Genomic DNA, 8,561 nt, shown 5'->3' on the forward strand with positions numbered 1-8,561 from the left:
GCTAGAAGTCGAGGAGGATGAATTAGCGTTTGACATTGATAAGAGATTTCGGATTAGAAACAGTAGAGGGAGAAATAAGAAAGGACCAGGGGACTGCTTGCTATTTTTGAATTCAAGGTTATTGAGAGAGAAAATCCTAATGGCACGCAGAACAAACCCTCTATGTATTGATGGCAAAATAATTGAGATCATGAAGGAAATCCCTACATGTCTGTTGAAGAAGAGAGACAACTATATATTTTTTGACAGCAGCGCTGAAAAAGAATAAAATACCATTTAGGTGGGAATTTCCCAAAGAACTGACTTTCACACATAATCAGAGGAAAAGAACTTTAAGGTCTGTGGAGGAGACCAGAATCTTTTGGAAGAAATACTGGAAGGAACTGGGTGGAGAAAAACTTAGAGTGAGAAACGAGCAAGTCAGAATTGGACTTTTTAGAATATCTTTAAGCTATTATTTAAGTTTTCTTTAATAAATAAAACACTGTGGTAGCTATCGCCGATAGAATCTCTGACTGTACATAGGAAAATATGAAAGAAAATTGGCTAAAATACAGTGAATTGGTGGAAGAGTTAAAATAAAGTGGTATGAGCTGGTTAGAATATTATCAATTAAAACAATATTTGAGACGGAGAAAAAAATCAAGGGGTTTTGAAGAGAAATAATCATTTTGGGAAAAATAAATATTATTTAGCAATCAGAAAAATATTTCTAAAATCTATAAATTGTTGCAAAAAGGGTATTTAGAGATAGAAGAAAAAGGAAATGCTATGAAGAAATGGGAACAAGATCTAGGCCATGTAATAGAGTATAAAGAATGGGAAAGGGTGTGGTCAAAACTCATAAATTTTATGGCTTGTTATTTGATTAGAGAAAATTTGATGAAAATGCACCACATGTGGTACCTAACACCGAAAAGGCTGGCTAAAAAAAATAAAACCAACCAAAATAAGTGCTGGAGGTGTCAGAAACAGAAAGGAACATTCTATCATATGTGGTGGACATGCCCAGAAATTGGAAAGTTTGGGGGCACGATACACAAAGAACTAAAGAAAATACTCAATATTAATTATAGTAAAAGCCCAGAAGCATTTTATTAGGGATATTAAATAATGATATTCCAAAAGATAAAGTATTTTTTTCTATAGGCAACATCTGTGGCAAGAATACTGGTGGCAAAATATTGGAAAGGGAAACATATAACCACTAGAGAAGAATGGCTTTGTAAAGTATGTGAATATTTGGAACTAGCCAAATTATGGATATAATAAGACATAAATCTAAAAGCTTAGTGAAAAAAGAATGGGAATGCCTGAATGAGTATTTTAAAAAACAAGGGTCAAAGTTGAATATCTGGTTGAGTCTAGATTGAATTGAATTTGCGAAGAGTCAAAAGATTGAAGGATGCTTTATGTTAAAACAAATTTAGGAAAGATATAAGTAGGAGAAAAACAGACAGATGAACAAGATGGAAATGAAGTGCTGTGCGGTTGTTGGAAGTCAATATTTTGTTTGTATCTTTTGTATTGTGGTAATGATAAGTAATACGTGTAATGTATAATTTGTTTTAGTTTGCTTCCTCTTTGCATTGTGAGATGTATTTTCTTTTTTCTTTTTTCTTTTCTCTCTCTTTTCCCTTTCTCTTTCTCTTTTTTGGTTTTGGGTATATATTGCTAAGTATTTGAAATCGGAATTAATCTGTTGTGATATTGTCTATTATGAATATATATATATATATATGTGTGTGTGTGTGTGTGTGTGTGTGTGTGTGTGTGATATAATCCATTAAGTCATAAGTTGTATTTTCTAAATTGGAGATCTGGGTCTTACCAAGTAAATGGGCTATTACCAGAAAGATACAACAACTGTTCTTGCTGAAAGGCCATGTGCAACACAGTAATAGTCTTGAACATGCAAATAATTAGAGGATTACTCAGCAAGGCTTATGGAAAACCACATGGTTCTGACAGCCACAATGATAAAATAATGTGCTACCGAGTTTTTAAAACAGAAGTAACATTTTTAAAAGCAATTTACAAGGTTTAGTGAACGGAACACAGAAACTTGCAGCCATAGAGCACTTTTTAGGCAGGATACCAGAATAGGCATCTCACCAGTGTTGCATTACAGAAAAATATATTTTCCCCAGACAATTCCAGGTTAGATGAATTTTTTACACAGTAAAAAATAGAAATAAAAAATGGAGCATATCCCATTAATTACTTTGCTGATAAAATATTTTGAAACTCATGTATTCATGGCACTAAGTGTACTTTCAGGCACCAAATTATTACATTTCTCCTGCTTTGAGATACAGGAGGTTGATTTTGCTACTGTATTTGTTTATTTTTCTTTTTTAAAGGAGAAATACATCAGTTTACCTACCATAGGACTGCATCTATCAATCCAGAATAGCTTTGAAATCTTCATATAGTGATGGTTCTGTCACTTCCTTCAGGAGCTGTACAGAAGCTTCTGGAATTTGCCGGAGCAACTGTATTTCACCTGAAAAGATGAATGCTAAAATCAACCAATCGCTTGATAGACAAATGATAGGCAAATCATTCCGAACAGGGTTATTGGGTGGTCCGCAGCCTTTCTTTTCAAATGAGGGCGGCCATTTTTTGCCAATGCAACGCCTCTGGGCCGCATGGCACATTGGCACACCCCATCCCTGCACTCCCAAGAACATTTGCACCATCATTTTGAAACTGCACGTGATGGTGAGCAGGCTTCCTAGCTGCTTGAAGCACCTCCCCTCCTGTGGTTCCCAGTATTTGGAAGCCACGCTGCTTCCCACGGTGGAGGGAGAGCAATAGTCATAACAGCTAGGACCCATCTCCTCCCCCATAAATTTGTCTGATCCTCTTTTAAAGCCAACCAAGTTGAAGACCATCACCGCCCCCTGGGGGAGAAAGTTTCGTTGTTTGACCATAAACTTGCCCATCTCTAATATATATAAAAAGGAATTATATGGCTATTTAAAAATAATTCAATGCCCTCGAGAATCTCAAATACGTATATCAGATTAGCTTTTATTGCAAGAACTATGCCCCCTCGAAAGTACAAGGGAAATAATTTTATTTGTTTAACAAAAATTATATATTGCTTGATTGTAATAAAATCTCTTAAGTGGTTCATAAGCCCACCTTATTGGACTGTTTTAAGGATTACAAAAATAATGCATACAAAATGCTTTGCAGCTCTGACAATTTCTTTATAAATACTAGGTGCTATTCTAAACAGTAATTTTGAACACATGTATTAGAAATGCAGGTGCACTGTTTTGTTGAACGGTTCTGAGAAACACACTTTAATGTGACTCATTAGCATGACTGCACTTTGCCTGTGGCAGAAGACTTCTTTGCATTCTGAGAGGGCAAGCCAAACCCACGGAGACACCTGACAGGGTTTTCTGGAGTGTCAGGGACACGGCTGCATCTGCAGCCCTGCCATGCTTAGCAGCTGGGGAGGAAGGAGGGCAGTCAGGGCAATCTCTGTGCCAATTGGATGCAGCAATTGGGCTCACATCAGGCCTGGTGCTATCACAGGACACTCGAGGGACCAGGTTGCCCTTACCTCCATTTGGGGGCTTTCTGCTGACTGCTGTTGCTGGGTGTCCTGCCAACAGCAGTTTGCCCATCACCCTAGTGAGCAGAAGGGCACCAGCAGTGACACTTGTGAAACTGTGTTGGTGGCAGCTGGCTGACATAGCTGTCAGAGCTGAATGGAGAGATAACTATGGTGCAAGAGAGAATTGGAGTATCTCGTTCCCTACAAACCTATATGTGACACACAAGGTTCCTCTTACTGCCTGTATGGCAATACATGCATTTATCACTTGATGTTTAGACATGCAACATCTCTTGTCATGATGGCACATGTTTTCAGACCCCCTGAATCTTCTGGCAGGCCACCTGGAGATGTATCAGTCCTCTTATCATGTTGGTTATCTTCTTTATTTACTTCGTGGTGAAAGTGAGAGAAGAATATCTCTACATTATCTGGGATCCCAACTATGTAAGTATACATGTTCAAAGAAACACACCCCAAGTTATTTTATGGGTTTCTCTTCACTCACGCTGTGCTCAGCATGCCTTTGATTGCCCAAGTTGCAACCCTTCCACAAGGACTATTTGCTGAGTATCTTGTTGGGGCAGATGAAGAAGATTCATTTTCCCCTCAGGGAAAATAAATTAGCTGCTCTAAATTGGTTACTAATTGAAATTAAATGATTGATAACAATCCCCATTAAGGCTTCTTTTTTCTTCTTCTTTGGCGATCTGTTGTAGCCGTGTAAAATTGTTCTCCATAAACACAGTTTTAACAGTGAGTCCGTAAGTGACTGTGGAGGTCAATTCTGGATCCATATGTCCTTCCACAGTGGGGACATACGTTTCTGGGCAGGAGTTTATCATGATGAGGGTTTGCCAAGTGTGCCTTTCTCTTAGCATGTTTCTCCCTTTCGTCCTGAGTTTGAGCGTCTTCAAAGCCCATGACACTGTTGGTGAAGGTTGTTCTCCAATTGGAGTGCTCATAGCCCAGTGTTTCCCAGTTGTCAGTTTTTATACTACATTTGCCTTGAGAGAGTCTTTAAACCTCTTTTGTTGACCACTGCCATTACACTTTCCATTTTTAAGTTCAGAATAGAGTACAGTAGTTGCTTTGGAAGACGATAATCAGGCATCCACACAACATGACCAGTCCAATGAAGTTGATGTTGTAGAATCATTGATTCGACACTGGTGATCTTTGCTTCTTCCAGTACACTGGCATTTGTTCGCCTGTCTTCCTAGGTAACGTGTCATTTTTTTCGGAGACACCGTTGATGGAAACTTTTGAGGAGTTGGAGATGGCGTTTATAGGTGGTCCATGTTTTACAAGCATACAGTGAAGTTGGTAGTACAGTAGCTTTGTAAACAAGCATTTTGGTTTCCCTGTGAATGTCCTGGTCCTCAAAGACTCTGCACTTCAATCGGGAGAAAGCTGCACTTGCAGAGCTCAGGCGATGCTGGATTTCGGCAACAATGTCAGCCCTTGTGAAAAGATAACTGCCCAGGTAGGAGAAGTGATCAACATTTTCCAATGTTACACCATTGGATTTGTGGCACTGCAGAGGGGTTGTTTTTTGCTTGTAGAGTAGCATTCTGGTGTTTTTGATGTTGAGTGATACGCCAAGCTTTTTGTACGCTTCTGCAAAGATATTTAGGATGGTTTGGAGGTTATCCTCTGAGCATGCACACACTAAGTTGTCATTGGCATACTGAAGCTCTATGATGGAAATTATGGTAACCTTACTCTTTGCTTTCAGCCACAGATTAAAGAACTTTCCATCTGTTCGATATATGATTTCTACTCTGGAGGGGAGTTTCCTTTCAATGAAGTATAGGATCATGGCAATGAAAATAATGAATAGAGTTGGGACAATAATACATCCCTGTTTAACACCTGATCCCACTGTGAATGGTTCACTTTGAGAGCCCTTGTTACCTGCGATTGTTGCTGTCATATCACGGAGGAGCTGAATGTTCACAAACTTATGTGGGCAGCCAATTTTCAGAAGGACAGTCCACAGGGCACTACATTTTACAGTGTCAAACACCTTAGGTCAATAAACGCCATATACAGGGGTTGGTTTTGCTCTCTGCATTTTTTCTGAAGCTGTCAAGCGGTGAAGATCATGTTCACGGGCTCCCGGCCTAGAAGGTCTAAAACCATTTTGGGATTCAGGAAGGGTTGCCTCAGATATTGTTAAGAGGTGGTTTGCTGAGATCCTTGCAAGGATTTTGCCAGCCACAGCTAATAGAAAGATGCCTTTGATAGTTTCCGCAATCCGTTCTGCAACTTTTAAAAAGAGACTGATAATGTTGGCATCCCTAAAGTATACTGGGATCTCCTCTTTCTCCCAGATGCTGCTGTTTTCGATGATGTTATGAAGTTGTTGTGTAAGTTCAATTCCACCCACTTTGAAGACTTCGGCAGGTATCCCATCAGGTCTGCTGGCTTTGTTGTTTTTCATTTGGTTAATAGCTCTTCACACCTCTCCCAGATTTGGAGATACTGCAAACTTATAGTGGTGTGAAATGCCACTATGTGTAAGATGTGGTACAAGATGGACTTGAATTGGCTTATTGTCAAACCAAAGAAATGACAGCTGACATTCTGACCAATCCCCGACTAAGAGACAGTTTTGAGAACCTTTGATGGGACTCCCGGTGGTTCATCCCGGCGCATGCAATTGTTATATTTTCCCGAGAAGGGCTTTGTGGGATAATCAACCTCATATAACCACTATGCTTAAGTCTAATCCATGAAGGGGTTAATACCATAGAGTATGCTGTCCGGACAGTCTTAACTATATACATCCTCTCACCTTGGAAGGAACTAGTAATCAAGCCTTTGTTCTCCACTTTACCTGAGAAGCTCAGCATGTGAAGAGGTTTGAGTTGGTCACTCCAGCTCAACTGCATGGCCCTCAGCATCCATTCATGAGTTCCTATATCAATAATTTAAGAGCTTTCGCGGCTTTGTAACTAAGGTGAATATCAGCAACCTTTTATGAAACACATGAACCTGACCTTTGAAGAGTGAGAAAGTAAACTTTTTTTAAAAAAACTTACCAAACGTGTGGTCTTTTTCCTATGCTAGGGGAAGAGGGAAACATTAGGAAAGGTAATAAAATTTAGAGTTTAGACGGAAAAGGTTAAATTATATCTTTACTGCTTCCAAGAGGTAAGAATTTTTCTGTTAACTTCAGTGCCTCATCTCAACTCTGTAATTTGTGTGACTGTAGGTTGCTAGGTTGTTTTATCTGGATTCTTTGGTGTGATGTCGCAGATGGAAGTTCCACCCATTGCTCAGAATTCCTCCGTGTGTCCCCCCCCCACTTGCTACTTACTTGGTCAGTGAGGAGGCTCAGTTGCCTGGCTGCTGCTAATATTGGAGGAATATATGGTGAAAGGAAAAAAAGAGGTTGTAAAAATGGCAACTAATGAACCTGAAGTTGCAGTTGAAGAGTATAATGTAAAGATGGCAACTGATCAACCTGAAGGCGGCGCTGAAGAGCATAAAGCAAAGACGGCAACTGATGAACCTGAAGGCGGCGCTGAAGAGCATAAAGCAAAGACGGCAACTGATGAACCTGAAGGCGGCGCTGAAGAGCATAAAGCAAAGACGGCAACTGATGAACCTGAAGGCAACACTGAAGAGTATAAAGCAAAGACGGCAAATGATGAACCTGAAGGTGGCGTTGAAGAGTATAAAGCAAAGACGGTAGCTGATGAACCTGAAGGCGGCACTGAAGAGCATAAAGCAAAGACGGCAACTGATGAACCTGAAGGCGGCGCTGAGGAGTATAAAGCAACGATGGCAACTGATGAACCTGAAGGCGGCGCTGAAGACTATAAAGGAAAGACGGCAACTGATGAACCTGAAGGCGGCGTTGAAGAGTATAAAGCAAAGATGGCAACTGATGAATCTGAAGGTGGCGTTGAAGAGTTTAAAGCAAAGACGGCAACTGATGAACCTGAAGGCGGCGCTGAGGAGTATAAAGCAACGATGGCAACTGATGAACCTGAAGGCGGCGTTGAAGAGTATAAAGCAAAGACGGCAGCTGATGAACCTGAAGGCGGCGTTGAAGAGTATAAAGCAAAGACGGCAACTGATGAACCTGAAGGCGGCGCTGAGGAGTATAAAGCAACGATGGCAACTGATGAACCTGAAGGCGGCGCTGAAGACTATAAAGGAAAGACGGCAACTGATGAACCTGAAGGCGGCGTTGAAGAGTATAAAGCAAAGATGGCAACTGATGAATCTGAAGGTGGCGTTGAAGAGTTTAAAGCAAAGACGGCAACTGATGAACCTGAAGGCGGCGTTGAAGAGTTTAAAGCAAAGACGGCAAATGATGAACCTGAAGGTGGCGTTGAAGAGTTTAAAGCAAAGACGGCAACTGATGAACCTGAAGGCGGCGTTGAAGAGTTTAAAGCAAAGACGGCAACTGATGAACCTGAAGGCGGCGCTGAGGAGTATAAAGCAACGATGGCAACTGATGAACCTGAAGGCGGCGTTGAAGAGTTTAAAGCAAAGACGGCAAATGATGAACCTGAAGGCGGCGTTGAAGAGTATAAAGCAAAGACGGCAACTGATGAACCTGAAGGTGGCGTTGAAGAGTATAAAGCAAAGACGGTAGCTGATGAACCTGAAGGCCGCGTTGAAGAGTTTAAAGCAAAGACGGCAAATGATGAACCTGAAGGTGGCGTTGAAGAGTTTAAAGCAAAGACGGCAACTGATGAACCTGAAGGCGGCGTTGAAGAGTTTAAAGCAAAGACGGCAACTGATGAACCTGAAGGCGGCACTGAGGAGTATAAAGCAACGATGGCAACTGATGAACCTGAAGGTGGCGTTGAAGAGTTTAAAGCAAAGACGGCAACTGATGAACCTGAAGGGGGCGCTGAAGAGTATAAAGCAAAGATGGCAACTGATGAACTTGAAGGCGGCGTTGAAGAGTATATAGTAAAGACGGCAACTGATGAACTTGAAGTTGCCTTTGAAGAGTATAAAG

The sequence above is a fragment of the Zootoca vivipara genome, chromosome 8 (assembly GCF_963506605.1).
Source record: "Zootoca vivipara chromosome 8, rZooViv1.1, whole genome shotgun sequence".
Classification (NCBI taxonomy): domain Eukaryota; kingdom Metazoa; phylum Chordata; class Lepidosauria; order Squamata; family Lacertidae; genus Zootoca; species Zootoca vivipara.